Source organism: Spea bombifrons, chromosome 3 (assembly GCF_027358695.1).
Source record: "Spea bombifrons isolate aSpeBom1 chromosome 3, aSpeBom1.2.pri, whole genome shotgun sequence".
Lineage (NCBI taxonomy): Eukaryota > Metazoa > Chordata > Amphibia > Anura > Pelobatidae > Spea > Spea bombifrons.
The window spans coordinates 120,497,746-120,523,439 of record NC_071089.1 but is presented as its reverse complement, the minus strand read 5'-3'; the positions used below and the strand labels follow the sequence as shown (position 1 = coordinate 120,523,439).

Here is a 25,694-nt window from a genome sequence, read left to right as displayed (position 1 = left end):
TTTATGTGGAATATGGAATGTTTCATCAGAACATTTAGAAATCTGGCCGAATTTCAGGAAATGTTAAAAATTGTCATCTTCTGCCTTGGTCAGATCCTGTGCTCTGGCCTGGCTTCTTTCTACACTTAAGCTTCTTTAGCGTAGCGGTTAGAGCGTTTGCCTCACGTGAGAAAGGTCCCCGGTTCGAAACTGGGTAGAAACGCTTCTTTTCATTATTCCCATTTAACATACAGAACCGATGACTTCATCACCAAAGAGGGCAATCTGCTCCTCAGTTTTGTACCAGAAGGTGGTGCTGTTGCCCTAGGTCTTGGCCTAGTCAAGAAAATGGTGGTCAATCTACTGATGTCTTTCTTTCAGGTAAATGACTGGTGCTTCACATACTTTTTGCTTTGTTGCTTTAGTGTATTCCTTTGTTTTTCTTGTTTGCAATTTGGATGTTGAGATGATTTTTCCATGATATGTTTGAACCTGATGCAGAACTCACTCTAACTATAAAATGAAATACCTGGTCAGTATATTGTGGTGCTATCAAATCTATACATATAATGTAATGTTGTTATAATTACAGCTGTTTTGTGATTCGTACGGATAGTTACCTGTAAGTTGTCGGTGGCCAGACTGGGGATAACTAAGCAGCACTGGCAGTTTCAGGAATTCCACCCTGCCTCCAGCAATCATCAGATATAGAAGATATAATACTTGATCCCTTTATGCCCATCTCATGGTGATGGGGCTGCCCTGAGAACAAGAGCAGTATGATCAGGTTTTATCATAAGTTTGTCCTGTGTTATTCACTTTTCCCGCAGTGACAGTTTCTTTTACATAAATAGAATTTTCTGAAGGGATAAATTATACATATTACATATAAAACATATACACTTTATGAAAGGATGTGGACACCCCTCCTAATTATTGAGTTTAGGTATTTCAGCCACATCCATTGCTAACAGGTGTATAAAATCAAGCACATAGTCGACCATCTCCCTAGACAGACATTGGCATTATGTCTCCCTTTTCCTCTTCATCTATCTTTGTTCTCTTTATCTCCCAACCCTTTCTCTTTACCTCTCCCTGTTTGTCCACTTTTTCTTTACCGCTACCTTTTGTCACTTCCTCTCCCATTTTCTTTAATCTATCCTCCTTTTCTTTAATCTCTCCATTTTCATTATCTTTCCTCCTGTTGCATTTTATATAATCTCTCTTATCTATTTCTCCCCTTTCTGATGTTCCTTGACCAGCCCAAAGAGGTAAGGAATCTGGCCCAGTATTTTGAGGTGGATATTCAGGTAAGGTGAGCGCTTTAGATGTTGGGGAATATGATTAATGCTATTTGATTTGACCAACTAGCAAATGGATAGCAACATGGGGTTCCAATAAAAACTAGCTTCCCATACCGGGAGTCGAACCCGGGCCGCCTGGGTGAAAACCAGGAATCCTAACCGCTAGACCATATGGGATACATGTCTACACCCCTGCGCACACCACATGGGATTGTGTATGTGACGGAGCATCCACAGATCCTATAGGAGGTGAACCTTTTTATTTTAAAATACAGTTGTAATGCCTGTCAGTCCGCGGCTGCAGTTGATGAGTTCCTGTTCCAATGATCTTTGTGAGATGCGTCAGAGTTATAGTTTCTTTGGATCTTCCCAGATAAAGTGGTCCTTTTGCTGACCACGGAATTCGCACCTAAAGTCCACTCTTCACTCTGTAGGATCAACCTACCATTTTTTTTCCCGTCTCACAAAAATAAAGAGCATTCCTTCGAGCCGGAATCGAACCAGCGACCTAAGGATGTCTGATTGTTTTCTACAGTCCTCCGCTCTACCAGCTGAGTTATCGAAGGTCATGATTTGGTGCGCTGTCCATGCTGACTGTACCTGGAGCAGCCCCTCCCTCACCAACATGGTATGCATTGTGTTACAAGCTACAGCAAGTTGAAGGGTTAACATTGCAAACGGCTTGAAACTTACTGAATAGACTCGGATGTGTAAAAAAAAAAATAAACGCTGCGTTGGCCGGGAATCGAACCCGGGTCAACTGCTTGGAAGGCAGCTATGCTCACCACTATACCACCAACGCTGGACAGAGAGATAGGCTTTAAACCAGAGATGGGAAGGTCTGCGGAAAAAAAAAACGAAAAAAAAACCCCAAAAAAACATGAGAAAAAAAACCATTTTCCTCCCGTTTTTTTCCAAAGCCATTTTTTGTTTGTGGGAAATGATGTCATATCCTGGCGCTCAGACTCAGCAGCACTCAGAGGATGCTCACTCTCTATGGAGGTTGCGTAACGTTTTCTTTAATTTCATAAAAATGAACCCTGCTGATGATGTCCTGGGAAAGGCTGGGTTTTGAGACCCTTGAGTTTTAAGATAATGTGAGTTAGATCCAGTCTGATATACAACGAAGGTAAAAGAAGTGTGGAACCAGTTTTCACAGAGCCCGATAGATCTGCTACATGGGTGGTTTTAGGAGTTCTGCATATGTAGATGTTATTGTGTCATTTTGCAGCCTTTAGCAGAATTTATTTTTATGTGGAATATGGAATGTTTCATCAGAACATTTAGAAATCTGGCCGAATTTCAGGAAATGTTAAAAATTGTCATCTTCTGCCTTGGTCAGATCCTGTGCTCTGGCCTGGCTTCTTTCTACTCTTAAGCTTCTTTAGCGTAGCGGTTAGAGCGTTTGCCTCACGTGAGAAAGGTCCACGGTTCGAAACTGGGTCGAAACGCTTCTTTTCATTATTCCCATTTAACATACAGAACCGATGACTTCATCACCAAAGAGGGCAATCTGCTCCTCAGTTTTGTACCAGAAGGTGGTGCTGTTGCCCTAGGTCTTGGCCTAGTCAAGAAAATGGTGGTCAATCTACTGATGTCTTTCTTTCAGGTAAATGACTGGTGCTTCACATACTTTTTGCTTTGTTGCTTTAGTGTATTCCTTTGTTTTTCTTGTTTGCAATTTGGATGTTGAGATGATTTTTCCATGATATGTTTGAACCTGATGCAGAACTCACTCTAACTATAAAATGAAATACCTGGTCAGTATATTGTGGTGCTATCAAATCTATACATATAATGTAATGTTGTTATAATTACAGCTGTTTTGTGATTCGTACGGATAGTTACCTGTAAGTTGTCGGTGGCCAGACTGGGGATAACTAAGCAGCACTGGCAGTTTCAGGAATTCCACCCTGCCTCCAGCAATCATCAGATATAGAAGATATAATACTTGATCCCTTTATGCCCATCTCATGGTGATGGGGCTGCCCTGAGAACAAGAGCAGTATGATCAGGTTTTATCATAAGTTTGTCCTGTGTTATTCACTTTTCCCGCAGTGACAGTTTCTTTTACATAAATAGAATTTTCTGAAGGGATAAATTATACATATTACATATAAAACATATACACTTTATGAAAGGATGTGGACACCCCTCCTAATTATTGAGTTTAGGTATTTCAGCCACATCCATTGCTAACAGGTGTATAAAATCAAGCACATAGTCGACCATCTCCCTAGACAGACATTGGCATTATGTCTCCCTTTTCCTCTTCATCTATCTTTGTTCTCTTTATCTCCCAACCCTTTCTCTTTACCTCTCCCTGTTTGTCCACTTTTTCTTTACCGCTACCTTTTGTCACTTCCTCTCCCATTTTCTTTAATCCATCCTCCTTTTCTTTAATCTCTCCATTTTCATTATCTTTCCTCCTGTTGCATTTTATATAATCTCTCTTATCTATTTCTCCCCTTTCTGATGTTCCTTGACCAGCCCAAAGAGGTAAGGAATCTGGCCCAGTATTTTGAGGTGGATATTCAGGTAAGGTGAGCGCTTTAGATGTTGGGGAATATGATTAATGCTATTTGATTTGACCAACTAGCAAATGGATAGCAACATGGGGTTCCAATAAAAACTAGCTTCCCATACCGGGAGTCGAACCCGGGCCGCCTGGGTGAAAACCAGGAATCCTAACCGCTAGACCATATGGGATACATGTCTACACCCCTGCGCACACCACATGGGATTGTGTATGTGACGGAGCATCCACAGATCCTATAGGAGGTGAACCTTTTTATTTTAAAATACAGTTGTAATGCCTGTCAGTCCGCGGCTGCAGTTGATGAGTTCCTGTTCCAATGATCTTTGTGAGATGCGTCAGAGTTATAGTTTCTTTGGATCTTCCCAGATAAAGTGGTCCTTTTGCTGACCACGGAATTCGCACCTAAAGTCCACTCTTCACTCTGTAGGATCAACCTACCATTTTTTTTCCCGTCTCACAAAAATAAAGAGCATTCCTTCGAGCCGGAATCGAACCAGCGACCTAAGGATGTCTGATTGTTTTCTACAGTCCTCCGCTCTACCAGCTGAGCTATCGAAGGTCATGATTTGGTGCGCTGTCCATGCTGACTGTACCTGGAGCAGCCCCTCCCTCACCAACATGGTATGCATTGTGTTACAAGCTACAGCAAGTTGAAGGGTTAACATTGCAAATGGCTTGAAACTTACTGAATAGACTCGGATGTGTAAAAAAAAAAAATAAACGCTGCGTTGGCCGGGAATCGAACCTGGGTCAACTGCTTGGAAGGCAGTTATGCTCACCACTATACCACCAACGCTGGGCAGAGAGATAGACTTTAAACCAGAGATGGGAAGGTCTGCGTAAAAAAAAAAACGAAAAAAAACCCCCCAAAAAACATGAGAAAAAAAACCATTTTCCTCCCGTTTTTTTCCAAAGCCATTTTTTGTTTGTGGGAAATGATGTCATATCCCGGCGCTCAGACTCAGCAGCACTCAGAGGATGCTCACTCTCTATGGAGGTTGCGTAACGTTTTCTTTAATTTCATAAAAATGAACCCTGCTGATGATGTCCTGGGAAAGGCTGGGTTTTGAGACCCTTGAGTTTTAAGATAATGTGAGTTAGATCCAGTCTGATATACAACGAAGGTAAAAGAAGTGTGGAACCAGTTTTCACAGAGCCCGATAGATCTGCTACATGGGTGGTTTTAGGAGTTCTGCATATGTAGATGTTATTGTGTCATTTTGCAGCCTTTAGCAGAATTTATTTTTATGTGGAATATGGAATGTTTCATCAGAACATTTAGAAATCTGGCCGAATTTCAGGAAATGTTAAAAATTGTCATCTTCTGCCTTGGTCAGATCCTGTGCTCTGGCCTGGCTTCTTTCTACACTTAAGCTTCTTTAGCGTAGCGGTTAGAGCGTTTGCCTCACGTGAGAAAGGTCCACGGTTCGAAACTGGGTCGAGACGCTTCTTTTCATTATTCCCATTTAACATACAGAACCGATGACTTCATCACCAAAGAGGGCAATCTGCTCCTCAGTTTTGTACCAGAAGGTGGTGCTGTTGCCCTAGGTCTTGGCCTAGTCAAGAAAATGGTGGTCAATCTACTGATGTCTTTCTTTCAGGTAAATGACTGGTGCTTCACATACTTTTTGCTTTGTTGCTTTAGTGTATTCCTTTGTTTTTCTTGTTTGCAATTTGGATGTTGAGATGATTTTTCCATGATATGTTTGAACCTGATGCAGAACTCACTCTAACTATAAAATGAAATACCTGGTCAGTATATTGTGGTGCTATCAAATCTATACATATAATGTAATGTTGTTATAATTACAGCTGTTTTGTGATTCGTACGGATAGTTACCTGTAAGTTGTCGGTGGCCAGACTGGGGATAACTAAGCAGCACTGGCAGTTTCAGGAATTCCACCCTGCCTCCAGCAATCATCAGATATAGAAGATATAATACTTGATCCCTTTATGCCCATCTCATGGTGATGGGGCTGCCCTGAGAACAAGAGCAGTATGATCAGGTTTTATCATAAGTTTGTCCTGTGTTATTCACTTTTCCCGCAGTGACAGTTTCTTTTACATAAATAGAATTTTCTGAAGGGATAAATTATACATATTACATATAAAACATATACACTTTATGAAAGGATGTGGACACCCCTCCTAATTATTGAGTTTAGGTATTTCAGCCACATCCATTGCTAACAGGTGTATAAAATCAAGCACATAGTCGACCATCTCCCTAGACAGACATTGGCATTATGTCTCCCTTTTCCTCTTCATCTATCTTTGTTCTCTTTATCTCCCAACCCTTTCTCTTTACCTCTCCCTGTTTGTCCACTTTTTCTTTACCGCTACCTTTTGTCACTTCCTCTCCCATTTTCTTTAATCCATCCTCCTTTTCTTTAATCTCTCCATTTTCATTATCTTTCCTCCTGTTGCATTTTATATAATCTCTCTTATCTATTTCTCCCCTTTCTGATGTTCCTTGACCAGCCCAAAGAGGTAAGGAATCTGGCCCAGTATTTTGAGGTGGATATTCAGGTAAGGTGAGCGCTTTAGATGTTGGGGAATATGATTAATGCTATTTGATTTGACCAACTAGCAAATGGATAGCAACATGGGGTTCCAATAAAAACTAGCTTCCCATACCGGGAGTCGAACCCGGGCCGCCTGGGTGAAAACCAGGAATCCTAACCGCTAGACCATATGGGATACATGTCTACACCCCTGCGCACACCACATGGGATTGTGTATGTGACGGAGCATCCACAGATCCTATAGGAGGTGAACCTTTTTATTTTAAAATACAGTTGTAATGCCTGTCAGTCCGCGGCTGCAGTTGATGAGTTCCTGTTCCAATGATCTTTGTGAGATGCGTCAGAGTTATAGTTTCTTTGGATCTTCCCAGATAAAGTGGTCCTTTTGCTGACCACGGAATTCGCACCTAAAGTCCACTCTTCACTCTGTAGGATCAACCTACCATTTTTTTTCCCGTCTCACAAAAATAAAGAGCATTCCTTCGAGCCGGAATCGAACCAGCGACCTAAGGATGTCTGATTGTTTTCTACAGTCCTCCGCTCTACCAGCTGAGCTATCGAAGGTCATGATTTGGTGCGCTGTCCATGCTGACTGTACCTGGAGCAGCCCCTCCCTCACCAACATGGTATGCATTGTGTTACAAGCTACAGCAAGTTGAAGGGTTAACATTGCAAATGGCTTGAAACTTACTGAATAGACTCGGATGTGTAAAAAAAAAAAATAAACGCTGCGTTGGCCGGGAATCGAACCTGGGTCAACTGCTTGGAAGGCAGTTATGCTCACCACTATACCACCAACGCTGGGCAGAGAGATAGACTTTAAACCAGAGATGGGAAGGTCTGCGTAAAAAAAAAAACGAAAAAAAACCCCCCAAAAAACATGAGAAAAAAAACCATTTTCCTCCCGTTTTTTTCCAAAGCCATTTTTTGTTTGTGGGAAATGATGTCATATCCCGGCGCTCAGACTCAGCAGCACTCAGAGGATGCTCACTCTCTATGGAGGTTGCGTAACGTTTTCTTTAATTTCATAAAAATGAACCCTGCTGATGATGTCCTGGGAAAGGCTGGGTTTTGAGACCCTTGAGTTTTAAGATAATGTGAGTTAGATCCAGTCTGATATACAACGAAGGTAAAAGAAGTGTGGAACCAGTTTTCACAGAGCCCGATAGATCTGCTACATGGGTGGTTTTAGGAGTTCTGCATATGTAGATGTTATTGTGTCATTTTGCAGCCTTTAGCAGAATTTATTTTTATGTGGAATATGGAATGTTTCATCAGAACATTTAGAAATCTGGCCGAATTTCAGGAAATGTTAAAAATTGTCATCTTCTGCCTTGGTCAGATCCTGTGCTCTGGCCTGGCTTCTTTCTACACTTAAGCTTCTTTAGCGTAGCGGTTAGAGCGTTTGCCTCACGTGAGAAAGGTCCACGGTTCGAAACTGGGTCGAAACGCTTCTTTTCATTATTCCCATTTAACATACAGAACCGATGACTTCATCACCAAAGAGGGCAATCTGCTCCTCAGTTTTGTACCAGAAGGTGGTGCTGTTGCCCTAGGTCTTGGCCTAGTCAAGAAAATGGTGGTCAATCTACTGATGTCTTTCTTTCAGGTAAATGACTGGTGCTTCACATACTTTTTGCTTTGTTGCTTTAGTGTATTCCTTTGTTTTTCTTGTTTGCAATTTGGATGTTGAGATGATTTTTCCATGATATGTTTGAACCTGATGCAGAACTCACTCTAACTATAAAATGAAATACCTGGTCAGTATATTGTGGTGCTATCAAATCTATACATATAATGTAATGTTGTTATAATTACAGCTGTTTTGTGATTCGTACGGATAGTTACCTGTAAGTTGTCGGTGGCCAGACTGGGGATAACTAAGCAGCACTGGCAGTTTCAGGAATTCCACCCTGCCTCCAGCAATCATCAGATATAGAAGATATAATACTTGATCCCTTTATGCCCATCTCATGGTGATGGGGCTGCCCTGAGAACAAGAGCAGTATGATCAGGTTTTATCATAAGTTTGTCCTGTGTTATTCACTTTTCCCGCAGTGACAGTTTCTTTTACATAAATAGAATTTTCTGAAGGGATAAATTATACATATTACATATAAAACATATACACTTTATGAAAGGATGTGGACACCCCTCCTAATTATTGAGTTTAGGTATTTCAGCCACATCCATTGCTAACAGGTGTATAAAATCAAGCACATAGTCGACCATCTCCCTAGACAGACATTGGAATTATGTCTCCCTTTTCCTCTTCATCTATCTTTGTTCTCTTTATCTCCCAACCCTTTCTCTTTACCTCTCCCTGTTTGTCCACTTTTTCTTTACCGCTACCTTTTGTCACTTCCTCTCCCATTTTCTTTAATCCATCCTCCTTTTCTTTAATCTCTCCATTTTCATTATCTTTCCTCCTGTTGCATTTTATATAATCTCTCTTATCTATTTCTCCCCTTTCTGATGTTCCTTGACCAGCCCAAAGAGGTAAGGAATCTGGCCCAGTATTTTGAGGTGGATATTCAGGTAAGGTGAGCGCTTTAGATGTTGGGGAATATGATTAATGCTATTTGATTTGACCAACTAGCAAATGGATAGCAACATGGGGTTCCAATAAAAACTAGCTTCCCATACCGGGAGACGAACCCGGGCCGCCTGGGTGAAAACCAGGAATCCTAACTGCTAGACCATATGGGATACATGTCTACACCCCTGCGCACACCACATGGGATTGTGTATGTGACGGAGCATCCACAGATCCTATAGGAGGTGAACCTTTTTATTTTAAAATACAGTTGTAATGCCTGTCAGTCCGCGGCTGCAGTTGATGAGTTCCTGTTCCAATGATCTTTGTGAGATGCGTCAGAGTTATAGTTTCTTTGGATCTTCCCAGATAAAGTGGTCCTTTTGCTGACCACGGAATTCGCACCTAAAGTCCACTCTTCACTCTGTAGGATCAACCTACCATTTTTTTTCCCGTCTCACAAAAATAAAGAGCATTCCTTCGAGCCGGAATCGAACCAGCGACCTAAGGATGTCTGATTGTTTTCTACAGTCCTCCGCTCTACCAGCTGAGCTATCGAAGGTCATGATTTGGTGCGCTGTCCATGCTGACTGTACCTGGAGCAGCCCCTCCCTCACCAACATGGTATGCATTGTGTTACAAGCTACAGCAAGTTGAAGGGTTAACATTGCAAACGGCTTGAAACTTACTGAATAGACTCGGATGTGTAAAAAAAAAAAATAAACGCTGCGTTGGCCGGGAATCGAACCCGGGTCAACTGCTTGGAAGATAGCTATGCTCACCACTATACCACCAACGCTGGGCGGAGAGATAGACTTTAAACCAGAGATGGGAAGGTCTGCGTAAAAAAAAAAACGAAAAAAAACCCCCAAAAAAACATGAGAAAAAAAACCATTTTCCTCCCGTTTTTTTCCAAAGCCATTTTTTGTTTGTGGGAAATGATGTCATATCCCGGCGCTCAGACTCAGCAGCACTCAGAGGATGCTCACTCTCTATGGAGGTTGCGTAACGTTTTCTTTAATTTCATAAAAATGAACCCTGCTGATGATGTCCTGGGAAAGGCTGGGTTTTGAGACCCTTGAGTTTTAAGATAATGTGAGTTAGATCCAGTCTGATATACAACGAAGGTAAAAGAAGTGTGGAACCAGTTTTCACAGAGCCCGATAGATCTGCTACATGGGTGGTTTTAGGAGTTCTGCATATGTAGATGTTATTGTGTCATTTTGCAGCCTTTAGCAGAATTTATTTTTATGTGGAATATGGAATGTTTCATCAGAACATTTAGAAATCTGGCCGAATTTCAGGAAATGTTAAAAATTGTCATCTTCTGCCTTGGTCAGATCCTGTGCTCTGGCCTGGCGTCTTTCTACACTTAAGCTTCTTTAGCGTAGCGGTTAGAGCGTTTGCCACACGTGAGAAAGGTCCCCGGTTCGAAACTGGGTAGAAACGCTTCTTTTCATTATTCCCATTTAACATACAGAACCGAGGACTTCATCACCAAAGAGGGCAATCTGCTCCTCAGTTTTGTACCAGAAGGTGGTGCTGTTGCCCTAGGTCTTGGCCTAGTCAAGAAAATGGTGGTCAATCTACTGATGTCTTTCTTTCAGGTAAATGACTGGTGCTTCACATACTTTTTGCTTTGTTGCTTTAGTGTATTCCTTTGTTTTTCTTGTTTGCAATTTGGATGTTGAGATGATTTTTCCATGATATGTTTGAACCTGATGCAGAACTCACTCTAACTATAAAATGAAATACCTGGTCAGTATATTGTGGTGCTATCAAATCTATACATATAATGTAATGTTGTTATAATTACAGCTGTTTTGTGATTCGTACGGATAGTTACCTGTAAGTTGTCGGTGGCCAGACTGGGGATAACTAAGCAGCACTGGCAGTTTCAGGAATTCCACCCTGCCTCCAGCAATCATCAGATATAGAAGATATAATACTTGATCCCTTTATGCCCATCTCATGGTGATGGGGCTGCCCTGAGAACAAGAGCAGTATGATCAGGTTTTATCATAAGTTTGTCCTGTGTTATTCACTTTTCCCGCAGTGACAGTTTCTTTTACATAAATAGAATTTTCTGAAGGGATAAATTATACATATTACATATAAAACATATACACTTTATGAAAGGATGTGGACACCCCTCCTAATTATTGAGTTTAGGTATTTCAGCCACATCCATTGCTAACAGGTGTATAAAATCAAGCACATAGTCGACCATCTCCCTAGACAGACATTGGCATTATGTCTCCCTTTTCCTCTTCATCTATCTTTGTTCTCTTTATCTCCCAACCCTTTCTCTTTACCTCTCCCTGTTTGTCCACTTTTTCTTTACCGCTACCTTTTGTCACTTCCTCTCCCATTTTCTTTAATCTATCCTCCTTTTCTTTAATCTCTCCATTTTCATTATCTTTCCTCCTGTTGCATTTTATATAATCTCTCTTATCTATTTCTCCCCTTTCTGATGTTCCTTGACCAGCCCAAAGAGGTAAGGAATCTGGCCCAGTATTTTGAGGTGGATATTCAGGTAAGGTGAGCGCTTTAGATGTTGGGGAATATGATTAATGCTATTTGATTTGACCAACTAGCAAATGGATAGCAACATGGGGTTCCAATAAAAACTAGCTTCCCATACCGGGAGTCGAACCCGGGCCGCCTGGGTGAAAACCAGGAATCCTAACCACTAGACCATATGGGATACATGTCTACACCCCTGCGCACACCACATGGGATTGTGTATGTGACGGAGCATCCACAGATCCTATAGGAGGTGAACCTTTTTATTTTAAAATACAGTTGTAATGCCTGTCAGTCCGCGGCTGCAGTTGATGAGTTCCTGTTCCAATGATCTTTGTGAGATGCGTCAGAGTTATAGTTTCTTTGGATCTTCCCAGATAAAGTGGTCCTTTTGCTGACCACGGAATTCGCACCTAAAGTCCACTCTTCACTCTGTAGGATCAACCTACCATTTTTTTTCCCGTCTCACAAAAATAAAGAGCATTCCTTCGAGCCGGAATCGAACCAGCGACCTAAGGATGTCTGATTGTTTTCTACAGTCCTCCGCTCTACCAGCTGAGCTATCGAAGGTCATGATTTGGTGCGCTGTCCATGCTGACTGTACCTGGAGCAGCCCCTCCCTCACCAACATGGTATGCATTGTGTTACAAGCTACAGCAAGTTGAAGGGTTAACATTGCAAACGGCTTGAAACTTACTGAATAGACTCGGATGTGTAAAAAAAAAAAAATAAACGCTGCGTTGGCCGGGAATCAAACCCGGGTCAACTGCTTGGAAGGCAGCTATGCTCACCACTATACCACCGACGCTGGGCGGAGAGATAGACTTTAAACCAGAGATGGGAAGGTCTGCGTAAAAAAAAAACGAAAAAAAACCCCCAAAAAAACATGAGAAAAAAAACCATTTTCCTCCCGTTTTTTTCCAAAGCCATTTTTTGTTTGTGGGAAATGATGTCATATCCCGGCGCTCAGACTCAGCAGCACTCAGAGGATGCTCACTCTCTATGGAGGTTGCGTAACGTTTTCTTTAATTTCATAAAAATGAACCCTGCTGATGATGTCCTGGGAAAGGCTGGGTTTTGAGACCCTTGAGTTTTAAGATAATGTGAGTTAGATCCAGTCTGATATACAACGAAGGTAAAAGAAGTGTGGAACCAGTTTTCACAGAGCCCGATAGATCTGCTACATGGGTGGTTTTAGGAGTTCTGCATATGTAGATGTTATTGTGTCATTTTGCAGCCTTTAGCAGAATTTATTTTTATGTGGAATATGGAATGTTTCATCAGAACATTTAGAAATCTGGCCGAATTTCAGGAAATGTTAAAAATTGTCATCTTCTGCCTTGGTCAGATCCTGTGCTCTGGCCTGGCGTCTTTCTACACTTAAGCTTCTTTAGCGTAGCGGTTAGAGCGTTTGCCTCACGTGAGAAAGATCCCCGGTTCGAAACTGGGTAGAAACGTTTCTTTTCATTATTCCCATTTAACATACAGAACCGAGGACTTCATCACCAAAGAGGGCAATCTGCTCCTCAGTTTTGTACCAGAAGGTGGTGCTGTTGCCCTAGGTCTTGGCCTAGTCAAGAAAATGGTGGTCAATCTACTGATGTCTTTCTTTCAGGTAAATGACTGGTGCTTCACATACTTTTTGCTTTGTTGCTTTAGTGTATTCCTTTGTTTTTCTTGTTTGCAATTTGGATGTTGAGATGATTTTTCCATGATATGTTTGAACCTGATGCAGAACTCACTCTAACTATAAAATGAAATACCTGGTCAGTATATTGTGGTGCTATCAAATCTATACATATAATGTAATGTTGTTATAATTACAGCTGTTTTGTGATTCGTACGGATAGTTACCTGTAAGTTGTCGGTGGCCAGACTGGGGATAACTAAGCAGCACTGGCAGTTTCAGGAATTCCACCCTGCCTCCAGCAATCATCAGATATAGAAGATATAATACTTGATCCCTTTATGCCCATCTCATGGTGATGGGGCTGCCCTGAGAACAAGAGCAGTATGATCAGGTTTTATCATAAGTTTGTCCTGTGTTATTCACTTTTCCCGCAGTGACAGTTTCTTTTACATAAATAGAATTTTCTGAAGGGATAAATTATACATATTACATATAAAACATATACACTTTATGAAAGGATGTGGACACCCCTCCTAATTATTGAGTTTAGGTATTTCAGCCACATCCATTGCTAACAGGTGTATAAAATCAAGCACATAGTCGACCATCTCCCTAGACAGACATTGGCATTATGTCTCCCTTTTCCTCTTCATCTATCTTTGTTCTCTTTATCTCCCAACCCTTTCTCTTTACCTCTCCCTGTTTGTCCACTTTTTCTTTACCGCTACCTTTTGTCACTTCCTCTCCCATTTTCTTTAATCTATCCTCCTTTTCTTTAATCTCTCCATTTTCATTATCTTTCCTCCTGTTGCATTTTATATAATCTCTCTTATCTATTTCTCCCCTTTCTGATGTTCCTTGACCAGCCCAAAGAGGTAAGGAATCTGGCCCAGTATTTTGAGGTGGATATTCAGGTAAGGTGAGCGCTTTAGATGTTGGGGAATATGATTAATGCTATTTGATTTGACCAACTAGCAAATGGATAGCAACATGGGGTTCCAATAAAAACTAGCTTCCCATACCGGGAGTCGAACCCGGGCCGCCTGGGTGAAAACCAGGAATCCTAACCGCTAGACCATATGGGATACATGTCTACACCCCTGCGCACACCACATGGGATTGTGTATGTGACGGAGCATCCACAGATCCTATAGGAGGTGAACCTTTTTATTTTAAAATACAGTTGTAATGCCTGTCAGTCCGCGGCTGCAGTTGATGAGTTCCTGTTCCAATGATCTTTGTGAGATGCGTCAGAGTTATAGTTTCTTTGGATCTTCCCAGATAAAGTGGTCCTTTTGCTGACCACGGAATTCGCACCTAAAGTCCACTCTTCACTCTGTAGGATCAACCTACCATTTTTTTTCCCGTCTCACAAAAATAAAGAGCATTCCTTCGAGCCGGAATCGAACCAGCGACCTAAGGATGTCTGATTGTTTTCTACAGTCCTCCGCTCTACCAGCTGAGCTATCAAAGGTCATGATTTGGTGCGCTGTCCATGCTGACTGTACCTGGAGCAGCCCCTCCCTCACCAACATGGTATGCATTGTGTTACAAGCTACAGCAAGTTGAAGGGTTAACATTGCAAACGGCTTGAAACTTACTGAATAGACTCGGATGTGTAAAAAAAAAAATAAACGCTGCGTTGGCCGGGAATCGAACCCGGGTCAACTGCTTGGAAGGCAGCTATGCTCACCACTATACCACCAACGCTGGACAGAGAGATAGGCTTTAAACCAGAGATGGGAAGGTCTGCGGAAAAAAAAAAACGAAAAAAAACCCCCCAAAAAACATGAGAAAAAAAACCATTTTCCTCCCGTTTTTTTCCAAAGCCATTTTTTGTTTGTGGGAAATGATGTCATATCCCGGCGCTCAGACTCAGCAGCACTCAGAGGATGCTCACTCTCTATGGAGGTTGCGTAACGTTTTCTTTAATTTCATAAAAATGAACCCTGCTGATGATGTCCTGGGAAAGGCTGGGTTTTGAGACCCTTGAGTTTTAAGATAATGTGAGTTAGATCCAGTCTGATATACAACGAAGGTAAAAGAAGTGTGGAACCAGTTTTCACAGAGCCCGATAGATCTGCTACATGGGTGGTTTTAGGAGTTCTGCATATGTAGATGTTATTGTGTCATTTTGCAGCCTTTAGCAGAATTTATTTTTATGTGGAATATGGAATGTTTCATCAGAACATTTAGAAATCTGGCCGAATTTCAGGAAATGTTAAAAATTGTCATCTTCTGCCTTGGTCAAATCCTGTGCTCTGGCCTGGCTTCTTTCTACACTTAAGCTTCTTTAGCGTAGCGGTTAGAGCGTTTGCCTCACGTGAGAAAGGTCCCCGGTTCGAAACTGGGTAGAAACGCTTCTTTTCATTATTCCCATTTAACATACAGAACCGATGACTTCATCACCAAAGAGGGCAATCTGCTCCTCAGTTTTGTACCAGAAGGTGGTGCTGTTGCCCTAGGTCTTGGCCTAGTCAAGAAAATGGTGGTCAATCTACTGATGTCTTTCTTTCAGGTAAATGACTGGTGCTTCACATACTTTTTGCTTTGTTGCTTTAGTGTATTCCTTTGTTTTTCTTGTTTGCAATTTGGATGTTGAGATGATTTTTCCATGATATGTTTGAACCTGATGCAGAACTCACTCTAACTATAAAATGAAATACCTGGTCAGTATATTGTGGTGCTATCAAATCTATACATATAATGTAATGTTGTTATAATTACAGCTGTTTTGTGATTCGTACGGATAGTTACCTGTAAGTTGTCGGTGGCCAGACTGGGGATAACTAAGCAGCACTGGCAGTTTCAGGAATTCCACCCTGCCTCCAGCAATCATCAGATATAGAAGATATAATACTTGATCCCTTTATGCCCATCTCATGGTGATGGGGCTGCCCTGAGAACAAGAGCAGTATGATCAGGTTTTATCATAAGTTTGTCCTGTGTTATTCACTTTTCCCGCAGTGACAGTTTCTTTTACATAAATAGAATTTTCTGAAGGGATAAATTATACATATTACATATAAAACATATACACTTTATGAAAGGATGTGGACACCCCTCCTAATTATTGAGTTTAGGTATTTCAGCCACATCCATTGCTAACAGGTGTATAAAATCAAGCACATAGTCGACCATCTCCCTAGACAGACATTGGCATTATGTCTCCCTTTTCCTCTTCATCTATCTTTGTTCTCTTTATCTCCCAACCCTTTCTCTTTACCTCTCCCTGTTTGTCCACTTTTTCTTTACCGCTACCTTTTGTCACTTCCTCTCCCATTTTCTTTAATCTATCCTCCTTTTCTTTAATCTCTCCATTTTCATTATCTTTCCTCCTGTTGCATTTTATATAATCTCTCTTATCTATTTCTCCCCTTTCTGATGTTCCTTGACCAGCCCAAAGAGGTAAGGAATCTGGCCCAGTATTTTGAGGTGGATATTCAGGTAAGGTGAGCGCTTTAGATGTTGGGGAATATGATTAATGCTATTTGATTTGACCAACTAGCAAATGGATAGCAACATGGGGTTCCAATAAAAACTAGCTTCCCATACCGGGAGTCGAACCCGGGCCGCCTGGGTGAAAACCAGGAATCCTAACCGCTAGACCATACGGGATACATGTCTACACCCCTGCGCACACCACATGGGATTGTGTATGTGACGGAGCATCCACAGATCCTATAGGAGGTGAACCTTTTTATTTTAAAATACAGTTGTAATGCCTGTCAGTCCGCGGCTGCAGTTGATGAGTTCCTGTTCCAATGATCTTTGTGAGATGCGTCAGAGTTATAGTTTCTTTGGATCTTCCCAGATAAAGTGGTCCTTTTGCTGACCACGGAATTCGCACCTAAAGTCCACTCTTCACTCTGTAGGATCAACCTACCATTTTTTTTCCCGTCTCACAAAAATAAAGAGCATTCCTTCGAGCCGGAATCGAACCAGCGACCTAAGGATGTCTGATTGTTTTCTACAGTCCTCCGCTCTACCAGCTGAGCTATCAAAGGTCATGATTTGGTGCGCTGTCCATGCTGACTGTAGCAGCCCCTCCCTCACCAACATGGTATGCATTGTGTTACAAGCTACAGCAAGTTGAAGGGTTAACATTGCAAACGGCTTGAAACTTACTGAATAGACTCGGATGTGTAAAAAAAAAAATAAACGCTGCGTTGGCCGGGAATCGAACCCGGGTCAACTGCTTGGAAGGCAGCTATGCTCACCACTATACCACCAACGCTGGACAGAGAGATAGGCTTTAAACCAGAGATGGGAAGGTCTGCGGAAAAAAAAAAACGAAAAAAAACCCCCAAAAAAACATGAGAAAAAAAACCATTTTCCTCCCGTTTTTTTCCAAAGCCATTTTTTGTTTGTGGGAAATGATGTCATATCCCGGCGCTCAGACTCAGCAGCACTCAGAGGATGCTCACTCTCTATGGAGGTTGCGTAACGTTTTCTTTAATTTCATAAAAATGAACCCTGCTGATGATGTCCTGGGAAAGGCTGGGTTTTGAGACCCTTGAGTTTTAAGATAATGTGAGTTAGATCCAGTCTGATATACAACGAAGGTAAAAGAAGTGTGGAACCAGTTTTCACAGAGCCCGATAGATCTGCTACATGGGTGGTTTTAGGAGTTCTGCATATGTAGATGTTATTGTGTCATTTTGCAGCCTTTAGCAGAATTTATTTTTATGTGGAATATGGAATGTTTCATCAGAACATTTAGAAATCTGGCCGAATTTCAGGAAATGTTAAAAATTGTCATCTTCTGCCTTGGTCAGATCCTGTGCTCTGGCCTGGCTTCTTTCTACACTTAAGCTTCTTTAGCGTAGCGGTTAGAGCGTTTGCCTCACGTGAGAAAGGTCCCCGGTTCGAAACTGGGTAGAAACGCTTCTTTTCATTATTCCCATTTAACATACAGAACCGATGACTTCATCACCAAAGAGGGCAATCTGCTCCTCAGTTTTGTACCAGAAGGTGGTGCTGTTGCCCTAGGTCTTGGCCTAGTCAAGAAAATGGTGGTCAATCTACTGATGTCTTTCTTTCAGGTAAATGACTGGTGCTTCACATACTTTTTGCTTTGTTGCTTTAGTGTATTCCTTTGTTTTTCTTGTTTGCAATTTGGATGTTGAGATGATTTTTCCATGATATGTTTGAACCTGATGCAGAACTCACTCTAACTATAAAATGAAATACCTGGTCAGTATATTGTGGTGCTATCAAATCTATACATATAATGTAATGTTGTTATAATTACAGCTGTTTTGTGATTCGTACGGATAGTTACCTGTAAGTTGTCGGTGGCCAGACTGGGGATAACTAAGCAGCACTGGCAGTTTCAGGAATTCCACCCTGCCTCCAGCAATCATCAGATATAGAAGATATAATACTTGATCCCTTTATGCCCATCTCATGGTGATGGGGCTGCCCTGAGAACAAGAGCAGTATGATCAGGTTTTATCATAAGTTTGTCCTGTGTTATTCACTTTTCCCGCAGTGACAGTTTCTTTTACATAAATAGAATTTTCTGAAGGGATAAATTATACATATTACATATAAAACATATACACTTTATGAAAGGATGTGGACACCCCTCCTAATTATTGAGTTTAGGTATTTCAGCCACATCCATTGCTAACAGGTGTATAAAATCAAGCACATAGTCGACCATCTCCCTAGACAGACATTGGCATTATGTCTCCCTTTTCCTCTTCATCTATCTTTGTTCTCTTTATCTCCCAACCCTTTCTCTTTACCTCTCCCTGTTTGTCCACTTTTTCTTTACCGCTACCTTTTGTCACTTCCTCTCCCATTTTATTTAATCCATCCTCCTTTTCTTTAATCTCTCCATTTTCATTATCTTTCCTCCTGTTGCATTTTATATAATCTCTCTTATCTATTTCTCCCCTTTCTGATGTTCCTTGACCAGCCCAAAGAGGTAAGGAATCTGGCCCAGTATTTTGAGGTGGATATTCAGGTAAGGTGAGCGCTTTAGATGTTGGGGAATATGATTAATGCTATTTGATTTGACCAACTAGCAAATGGATAGCAACATGGGGTTCCAATAAAAACTAGCTTCCCATACCGGGAGTCGAACCCGGGCCGCCTGGGTGAAAACCAGGAATCCTAACCGCTAGACCATATGGGATACATGTCTACACCCCTGCGCACACCACATGGGATTGTGTATGTGACGGAGCATCCACAGATCCTATAGGAGGTGAACCTTTTTATTTTAAAATACAGTTGTAATGCCTGTCAGTCCGCGGCTGCAGTTGATGAGTTCCTGTTCCAATGATCTTTGTGAGATGCGTCAGAGTTATAGTTTCTTTGGATCTTCCCAGATAAAGTGGTCCTTTTGCTGACCACGGAATTCGCACCTAAAGTCCACTCTTCACTCTGTAGGATCAACCTACCATTTTTTTTCCCGTCTCACAAAAATAAAGAGCATTCCTTCGAGCCGGAATCGAACCAGCGACCTAAGGATGTCTGATTGTTTTCTACAGTCCTCCGCTCTACCAGCTGAGCTATCGAAGGTCATGATTTGGTGCGCTGTCCATGCTGACTGTACCTGGAGCAGCCCCTCCCTCACCAACATGGTATGCATTGTGTTACAAGCTACAGCAAGTTGAAGGGTTAACATTGCAAATGGCTTGAAACTTACTGAAGAGACTCGGATGTGTAAAAAAAAAAAATAAACGCTGCGTTGGCCGGGAATCGAACCTGGGTCAACTGCTTGGTAGGCAGTTATGCTCACCACTATACCACCAACGCTGGGCAGAGAGATAGACTTTAAACCAGAGATGGGAATGTCTGCGTAAAAAAAAAAACGAAAAAAAACCCCCCAAAAAACATGAGAAAAAAAACCATTTTCCTCCCGTTTTTTTCCAAAGCCATTTTTTGTTTGTGGGAAATGATGTCATATCCCGGCGCTCAGACTCAGCAGCACTCAGAGGATGCTCACTCTCTATGGAGGTTGCGTAACGTTTTCTTTAATTTCATAAAAATGAACCCTGCTGATGATGTCCTGGGAAAGGCTGGGTTTTGAGACCCTTGAGTTTTAAGATAATGTGAGTTAGATCCAGTCTGATATACAACGAAGGTAAAAGAAGTGTGGAACCAGTTTTCACAGAGCCCGATAGATCTGCTACATGGGTGGTTTTAGGAGTTCTGCATATGTAGATGTTATTGTGTCATTTTGCAGCCTTTAGCAGAATTTATTTTTATGTGGAATATGGAATGTTTCATCAGAACATTTAGAAATCTGGCCGAATTTCAGGAAATGTTAAAAATTGTCATCTTCTGCCTTGGTCAGATCCTGTGCTCTGGCCTGGCTTCTTTCTACACTTAAGCTTCTTTAGCGTAGCGGTTAGAGCGTTTGCCTCACGTGAGAAAGGTCCACGGTTCGAAACTGGGTCGAAACGCTTCTTTTCATTATTCCCATTTAACATACAGAACCGATGACTTCATCACCAAAGAGGGCAATCTGCTCCTCAGTTTTGTACCAGAAGGTGGTGCTGTTGCCCTAGGTCTTGGCCTAGTCAAGAAAATGGTGGTCAATCTACTGATGTCTTTCTTTCAGGTAAATGACTGGTGCTTCACATACTTTTTGCTTTGTTGCTTTAGTGTATTCCTTTGTTTTTCTTGTTTGCAATTTGGATGTTGAGATGATTTTTCCATGATATGTTTGAACCTGATGCAGAACTCACTCTAACTATAAAATGAAATACCTGGTCAGTATATTGTGGTGCTATCAAATCTATACATATAATGTAATGTTGTTATAATTACAGCTGTTTTGTGATTCGTACGGATAGTTACCTGTAAGTTGTCGGTGGCCAGACTGGGGATAACTAAGCAGCACTGGCAGTTTCAGGAATTCCACCCTGCCTCCAGCAATCATCAGATATAGAAGATATAATACTTGATCCCTTTATGCCCATCTCATGGTGATGGGGCTGCCCTGAGAACAAGAGCAGTATGATCAGGTTTTATCATAAGTTTGTCCTGTGTTATTCACTTTTCCCGCAGTGACAGTTTCTTTTACATAAATAGAATTTTCTGAAGGGATAAATTATACATATTACATATAAAACATATACACTTTATGAAAGGATGTGGACACCCCTCCTAATTATTGAGTTTAGGTATTTCAGCCACATCCATTGCTAACAGGTGTATAAAATCAAGCACATAGTCGACCATCTCCCTAGACAGACATTGGCATTATGTCTCCCTTTTCCTCTTCATCTATCTTTGTTCTCTTTATCTCCCAACCCTTTCTCTTTACCTCTCCCTGTTTGTCCACTTTTTCTTTACCGCTACCTTTTGTCACTTCCTCTCCCATTTTCTTTAATCCATCCTCCTTTTCTTTAATCTCTCCATTTTCATTATCTTTCCTCCTGTTGCATTTTATATAATCTCTCTTATCTATTTCTCCCCTTTCTGATGTTCCTTGACCAGCCCAAAGAGGTAAGGAATCTGGCCCAGTATTTTGAGGTGGATATTCAGGTAAGGTGAGCGCTTTAGATGTTGGGGAATATGATTAATGCTATTTGATTTGACCAACTAGCAAATGGATAGCAACATGGGGTTCCAATAAAAACTAGCTTCCCATACCGGGAGTCGAACCCGGGCCGCCTGGGTGAAAACCAGGAATCCTAACCGCTAGACCATATGGGATACATGTCTACACCCCTGCGCACACCACATGGGATTGTGTATGTGACGGAGCATCCACAGATCCTATAGGAGGTGAACCTTTTTATTTTAAAATACAGTTGTAATGCCTGTCAGTCCGCGGCTGCAGTTGATGAGTTCCTGTTCCAATGATCTTTGTGAGATGCGTCAGAGTTATAGTTTCTTTGGATCTTCCCAGATAAAGTGGTCCTTTTGCTGACCACGGAATTCGCACCTAAAGTCCACTCTTCACTCTGTAGGATCAACCTACCATTTTTTTTCCCGTCTCACAAAAATAAAGAGCATTCCTTCGAGCCGGAATCGAACCAGCGACCTAAGGATGTCTGATTGTTTTCTACAGTCCTCCGCTCTACCAGCTGAGCTATCAAAGGTCATGATTTGGTGCGCTGTCCATGCTGACTGTACCTGGAGCAGCCCCTCCCTCACCAACATGGTATGCATTGTGTTACAAGCTACAGCAAGTTGAAGGGTTAACATTGCAAACGGCTTGAAACTTACTGAATAGACTCGGATGTGTAAAAAAAAAAATAAACGCTGCGTTGGCCGGGAATCGAACCCGGGTCAACTGCTTGGAAGGCAGCTATGCTCACCACTATACCACCAACGCTGGACAGAGAGATAGGCTTTAAACCAGAGATGGGAAGGTCTGCGGAAAAAAAAAAACGAAAAAAAACCCCCCAAAAAACATGAGAAAAAAAACCATTTTCCTCCCGTTTTTTTCCAAAGCCATTTTTTGTTTGTGGGAAATGATGTCATATCCCGGCGCTCAGACTCAGCAGCACTCAGAGGATGCTCACTCTCTATGGAGGTTGCGTAACGTTTTCTTTAATTTCATAAAAATGAACCCTGCTGATGATGTCCTGGGAAAGGCTGGGTTTTGAGACCCTTGAGTTTTAAGATAATGTGAGTTAGATCCAGTCTGATATACAACGAAGGTAAAAGAAGTGTGGAACCAGTTTTCACAGAGCCCGATAGATCTGCTACATGGGTGGTTTTAGGAGTTCTGCATATGTAGATGTTATTGTGTCATTTTGCAGCCTTTAGCAGAATTTATTTTTATGTGGAATATGGAATGTTTCATCAGAACATTTAGAAATCTGGCCGAATTTCAGGAAATGTTAAAAATTGTCATCTTCTGCCTTGGTCAGATCCTGTGCTCTGGCCTGGCTTCTTTCTACACTTAAGCTTCTTTAGCGTAGCGGTTAGAGCGTTTGCCTCACGTGAGAAAGGTCCCCGGTTCGAAACTGGGTCGAAACGCTTCTTTTCATTATTCCCATTTAACATACAGAACCGATGACTTCATCACCAAAGAGGGCAATCTGCTCCTCAGTTTTGTACCAGAAGGTGGTGCTGTTGCCCTAGGTCTTGGCCTAGTCAAGAAAATGGTGGTCAATCTACTGATGTCTTTCTTTCAGGTAAATGACTGGTGCTTCACATACTTTTTGCTTTGTTGCTTTAGTGTATTCCTTTGTTTTTCTTGTTTGCAATTTGGATGTTGAGATGATTTTTCCATGATATGTTTGAACCTGATGCAGAACTCACTCTAACTATAAAATGAAATACCTGGTCAGTATATTGTGGTGCTATCAAATCTATACATATAATGTAATGTTGTTATAATTACAGCTGTTTTGTGATTCGTACGGATAGTTACCTGTAAGTTGTCGGTGGCCAGACTGGGGATAACTAAGCAGCACTGGCAGTTTCAGGAATTCCACCCTGCCTCCAGCAATCATCAGATATAGAAGATATAATACTTGATCCCTTTATGCCCATCTCATGGTGATGGGGCTGCCCTGAGAACAAGAGCAGTATGATCAGGTTTTATCATAAGTTTGTCCTGTGTTATTCACTTTTCCCGCAGTGACAGTTTCTTTTACATAAATAGAATTTTCTGAAGGGATAAATTATACATATTACATATAAAACATATACACTTTATGAAAGGATGTGGACACCCCTCCTAATTATTGAGTTTAGGTATTTCAGCCACATCCATTGCTAACAGGTGTATAAAATCAAGCACATAGTCGACCATCTCCCTAGACAGACATTGGCATTATGTCTCCCTTTTCCTCTTCATCTATCTTTGTTCTCTTTATCTCCCAACCCTTTCTCTTTACCTCTCCCTGTTTGTCCACTTTTTCTTTACCGCTACCTTTTGTCACTTCCTCTCCCATTTTCTTTAATCCATCCTCCTTTTCTTTAATCTCTCCATTTTCATTATCTTTCCTCCTGTTGCATTTTATATAATCTCTCTTATCTATTTCTCCCCTTTCTGATGTTCCTTGACCAGCCCAAAGAGGTAAGGAATCTGGCCCAGTATTTTGAGGTGGATATTCAGGTAAGGTGAGCGCTTTAGATGTTGGGGAATATGATTAATGCTATTTGATTTGACCAACTAGCAAATGGATAGCAACATGGGGTTCCAATAAAAACTAGCTTCCCATACCGGGAGTCGAACCCAGGCCGCCTGGGTGAAAACCAGGAATCCTAACCGCTAGACCATATGGGATACATGTCTACACCCCTGCGCACACCACATGGGATTGTGTATGTGACGGAGCATCCACAGATCCTATAGGAGGTGAACCTTTTTATTTTAAAATACAGTTGTAATGCCTGTCAGTCCGCGGCTGCAGTTGATGAGTTCCTGTTCCAATGATCTTTGTGAGATGCGTCAGAGTTATAGTTTCTTTGGATCTTCCCAGATAAAGTGGTCCTTTTGCTGACCACGGAATTCGCACCTAAAGTCCACTCTTCACTCTGTAGGATCAACCTACCATTTTTTTTCCCGTCTCACAAAAATAAAGAGCATTCCTTCGAGCCGGAATCGAACCAGCGACCTAAGGATGTCTGATTGTTTTCTACAGTCCTCCGCTCTACCAGCTGAGCTATCGAAGGTCATGATTTGGTGCGCTGTCCATGCTGACTGTACCTGGAGCAGCCCCTCCCTCACCAACATGGTATGCATTGTGTTACAAGCTACAGCAAGTTGAAGGGTTAACATTGCAAATGGCTTGAAACTTACTGAATAGACTCGGATGTGTAAAAAAAAAAAATAAACGCTGCGTTGGCCGGGAATCGAACCTGGGTCAACTGCTTGGAAGGCAGTTATGCTCACCACTATACCACCAACGCTGGGCAGAGAGATAGACTTTAAACCAGAGATGGGAAGGTCTGCGTAAAAAAAAAAACGAAAAAAAACCCCCCAAAAAACATGAGAAAAAAAACCATTTTCCTCCCGTTTTTTTCCAAAGCCATTTTTTGTTTGTGGGAAATGATGTCATATCCCGGCGCTCAGACTCAGCAGCACTCAGAGGATGCTCACTCTCTATGGAGGTTGCGTAACGTTTTCTTTAATTTCATAAAAATGAACCCTGCTGATGATGTCCTGGGAAAGGCTGGGTTTTGAGACCCTTGAGTTTTAAGATAATGTGAGTTAGATCCAGTCTGATATACAACGAAGGTAAAAGAAGTGTGGAACCAGTTTTCACAGAGCCCGATAGATCTGCTACATGGGTGGTTTTAGGAGTTCTGCATATGTAGATGTTATTGTGTCATTTTGCAGCCTTTAGCAGAATTTATTTTTATGTGGAATATGGAATGTTTCATCAGAACATTTAGAAATCTGGCCGAATTTCAGGAAATGTTAAAAATTGTCATCTTCTGCCTTGGTCAGATCCTGTGCTCTGGCCTGGCTTCTTTCTACACTTAAGCTTCTTTAGCGTAGCGGTTAGAGCGTTTGCCTCACGTGAGAAAGGTCCACGGTTCGAAACTGGGTCGAAACGCTTCTTTTCATTATTCCCATTTAACATACAGAACCGATGACTTCATCACCAAAGAGGGCAATCTGCTCCTCAGTTTTGTACCAGAAGGTGGTGCTGTTGCCCTAGGTCTTGGCCTAGTCAAGAAAATGGTGGTCAATCTACTGATGTCTTTCTTTCAGGTAAA

The 25,694-nt window shown here is 41.6% G+C and overlaps 30 non-coding genes across 30 annotated transcripts; all 30 read right to left on the bottom strand.

Moving 5' to 3' along the window:
- Nucleotides 1-1,388: 1,388 nt before the first annotated feature.
- On the bottom strand, nt 1,389-1,460 carry TRNAE-UUC (transfer RNA glutamic acid (anticodon UUC)). The gene has a single exon. It is a non-coding gene; the product is annotated as a tRNA-Glu (tRNA).
- A 303-nt stretch (nt 1,461-1,763) lies between these two features.
- Nucleotides 1,764-1,849, bottom strand: TRNAY-GUA (transfer RNA tyrosine (anticodon GUA)). The gene is given in 2 exon segments: nt 1,764-1,799; nt 1,813-1,849. It is a non-coding gene; the product is annotated as a tRNA-Tyr (tRNA).
- Nucleotides 1,850-2,013: 164 nt separating this feature from the next.
- TRNAG-UCC (transfer RNA glycine (anticodon UCC)) lies at nt 2,014-2,085 on the bottom strand. The gene has a single exon. It is a non-coding gene; the product is annotated as a tRNA-Gly (tRNA).
- Nucleotides 2,086-3,920: 1,835 nt separating this feature from the next.
- TRNAE-UUC (transfer RNA glutamic acid (anticodon UUC)) lies at nt 3,921-3,992 on the bottom strand. Its single transcript has one exon. It is a non-coding gene; the product is annotated as a tRNA-Glu (tRNA).
- Nucleotides 3,993-4,295: 303 nt separating this feature from the next.
- On the bottom strand, nt 4,296-4,381 carry TRNAY-GUA (transfer RNA tyrosine (anticodon GUA)). Its single transcript is given in 2 exon segments — nt 4,296-4,331; nt 4,345-4,381. It is a non-coding gene; the product is annotated as a tRNA-Tyr (tRNA).
- A 165-nt stretch (nt 4,382-4,546) lies between these two features.
- TRNAG-UCC (transfer RNA glycine (anticodon UCC)) lies at nt 4,547-4,618 on the bottom strand. The gene has a single exon. It is a non-coding gene; the product is annotated as a tRNA-Gly (tRNA).
- Nucleotides 4,619-6,454: 1,836 nt separating this feature from the next.
- Nucleotides 6,455-6,526, bottom strand: TRNAE-UUC (transfer RNA glutamic acid (anticodon UUC)). Its single transcript has one exon. It is a non-coding gene; the product is annotated as a tRNA-Glu (tRNA).
- Nucleotides 6,527-6,829: 303 nt separating this feature from the next.
- TRNAY-GUA (transfer RNA tyrosine (anticodon GUA)) lies at nt 6,830-6,915 on the bottom strand. Its single transcript is given in 2 exon segments — nt 6,830-6,865; nt 6,879-6,915. It is a non-coding gene; the product is annotated as a tRNA-Tyr (tRNA).
- A 165-nt stretch (nt 6,916-7,080) lies between these two features.
- Nucleotides 7,081-7,152, bottom strand: TRNAG-UCC (transfer RNA glycine (anticodon UCC)). The gene has a single exon. It is a non-coding gene; the product is annotated as a tRNA-Gly (tRNA).
- Nucleotides 7,153-8,988: 1,836 nt separating this feature from the next.
- On the bottom strand, nt 8,989-9,060 carry TRNAE-UUC (transfer RNA glutamic acid (anticodon UUC)). Its single transcript has one exon. It is a non-coding gene; the product is annotated as a tRNA-Glu (tRNA).
- A 303-nt stretch (nt 9,061-9,363) lies between these two features.
- On the bottom strand, nt 9,364-9,449 carry TRNAY-GUA (transfer RNA tyrosine (anticodon GUA)). Its single transcript is given in 2 exon segments — nt 9,364-9,399; nt 9,413-9,449. It is a non-coding gene; the product is annotated as a tRNA-Tyr (tRNA).
- Nucleotides 9,450-9,614: 165 nt separating this feature from the next.
- TRNAG-UCC (transfer RNA glycine (anticodon UCC)) lies at nt 9,615-9,686 on the bottom strand. The gene has a single exon. It is a non-coding gene; the product is annotated as a tRNA-Gly (tRNA).
- A 1,836-nt stretch (nt 9,687-11,522) lies between these two features.
- TRNAE-UUC (transfer RNA glutamic acid (anticodon UUC)) lies at nt 11,523-11,594 on the bottom strand. Its single transcript has one exon. It is a non-coding gene; the product is annotated as a tRNA-Glu (tRNA).
- A 303-nt stretch (nt 11,595-11,897) lies between these two features.
- TRNAY-GUA (transfer RNA tyrosine (anticodon GUA)) lies at nt 11,898-11,983 on the bottom strand. Its single transcript is given in 2 exon segments — nt 11,898-11,933; nt 11,947-11,983. It is a non-coding gene; the product is annotated as a tRNA-Tyr (tRNA).
- A 166-nt stretch (nt 11,984-12,149) lies between these two features.
- TRNAG-UCC (transfer RNA glycine (anticodon UCC)) lies at nt 12,150-12,221 on the bottom strand. The gene has a single exon. It is a non-coding gene; the product is annotated as a tRNA-Gly (tRNA).
- Nucleotides 12,222-14,056: 1,835 nt separating this feature from the next.
- Nucleotides 14,057-14,128, bottom strand: TRNAE-UUC (transfer RNA glutamic acid (anticodon UUC)). Its single transcript has one exon. It is a non-coding gene; the product is annotated as a tRNA-Glu (tRNA).
- A 303-nt stretch (nt 14,129-14,431) lies between these two features.
- TRNAY-GUA (transfer RNA tyrosine (anticodon GUA)) lies at nt 14,432-14,517 on the bottom strand. The gene is given in 2 exon segments: nt 14,432-14,467; nt 14,481-14,517. It is a non-coding gene; the product is annotated as a tRNA-Tyr (tRNA).
- Nucleotides 14,518-14,681: 164 nt separating this feature from the next.
- Nucleotides 14,682-14,753, bottom strand: TRNAG-UCC (transfer RNA glycine (anticodon UCC)). The gene has a single exon. It is a non-coding gene; the product is annotated as a tRNA-Gly (tRNA).
- Nucleotides 14,754-16,589: 1,836 nt separating this feature from the next.
- TRNAE-UUC (transfer RNA glutamic acid (anticodon UUC)) lies at nt 16,590-16,661 on the bottom strand. The gene has a single exon. It is a non-coding gene; the product is annotated as a tRNA-Glu (tRNA).
- Nucleotides 16,662-16,964: 303 nt separating this feature from the next.
- On the bottom strand, nt 16,965-17,050 carry TRNAY-GUA (transfer RNA tyrosine (anticodon GUA)). Its single transcript is given in 2 exon segments — nt 16,965-17,000; nt 17,014-17,050. It is a non-coding gene; the product is annotated as a tRNA-Tyr (tRNA).
- Nucleotides 17,051-17,208: 158 nt separating this feature from the next.
- On the bottom strand, nt 17,209-17,280 carry TRNAG-UCC (transfer RNA glycine (anticodon UCC)). Its single transcript has one exon. It is a non-coding gene; the product is annotated as a tRNA-Gly (tRNA).
- Nucleotides 17,281-19,116: 1,836 nt separating this feature from the next.
- TRNAE-UUC (transfer RNA glutamic acid (anticodon UUC)) lies at nt 19,117-19,188 on the bottom strand. The gene has a single exon. It is a non-coding gene; the product is annotated as a tRNA-Glu (tRNA).
- A 303-nt stretch (nt 19,189-19,491) lies between these two features.
- TRNAY-GUA (transfer RNA tyrosine (anticodon GUA)) lies at nt 19,492-19,577 on the bottom strand. Its single transcript is given in 2 exon segments — nt 19,492-19,527; nt 19,541-19,577. It is a non-coding gene; the product is annotated as a tRNA-Tyr (tRNA).
- Nucleotides 19,578-19,742: 165 nt separating this feature from the next.
- TRNAG-ACC (transfer RNA glycine (anticodon ACC)) lies at nt 19,743-19,814 on the bottom strand. Its single transcript has one exon. It is a non-coding gene; the product is annotated as a tRNA-Gly (tRNA).
- A 1,836-nt stretch (nt 19,815-21,650) lies between these two features.
- TRNAE-UUC (transfer RNA glutamic acid (anticodon UUC)) lies at nt 21,651-21,722 on the bottom strand. The gene has a single exon. It is a non-coding gene; the product is annotated as a tRNA-Glu (tRNA).
- A 303-nt stretch (nt 21,723-22,025) lies between these two features.
- Nucleotides 22,026-22,111, bottom strand: TRNAY-GUA (transfer RNA tyrosine (anticodon GUA)). The gene is given in 2 exon segments: nt 22,026-22,061; nt 22,075-22,111. It is a non-coding gene; the product is annotated as a tRNA-Tyr (tRNA).
- A 164-nt stretch (nt 22,112-22,275) lies between these two features.
- Nucleotides 22,276-22,347, bottom strand: TRNAG-UCC (transfer RNA glycine (anticodon UCC)). The gene has a single exon. It is a non-coding gene; the product is annotated as a tRNA-Gly (tRNA).
- A 1,836-nt stretch (nt 22,348-24,183) lies between these two features.
- Nucleotides 24,184-24,255, bottom strand: TRNAE-UUC (transfer RNA glutamic acid (anticodon UUC)). Its single transcript has one exon. It is a non-coding gene; the product is annotated as a tRNA-Glu (tRNA).
- Nucleotides 24,256-24,558: 303 nt separating this feature from the next.
- TRNAY-GUA (transfer RNA tyrosine (anticodon GUA)) lies at nt 24,559-24,644 on the bottom strand. Its single transcript is given in 2 exon segments — nt 24,559-24,594; nt 24,608-24,644. It is a non-coding gene; the product is annotated as a tRNA-Tyr (tRNA).
- Nucleotides 24,645-24,809: 165 nt separating this feature from the next.
- On the bottom strand, nt 24,810-24,881 carry TRNAG-UCC (transfer RNA glycine (anticodon UCC)). Its single transcript has one exon. It is a non-coding gene; the product is annotated as a tRNA-Gly (tRNA).
- Nucleotides 24,882-25,694: the final 813 nt, after the last annotated feature.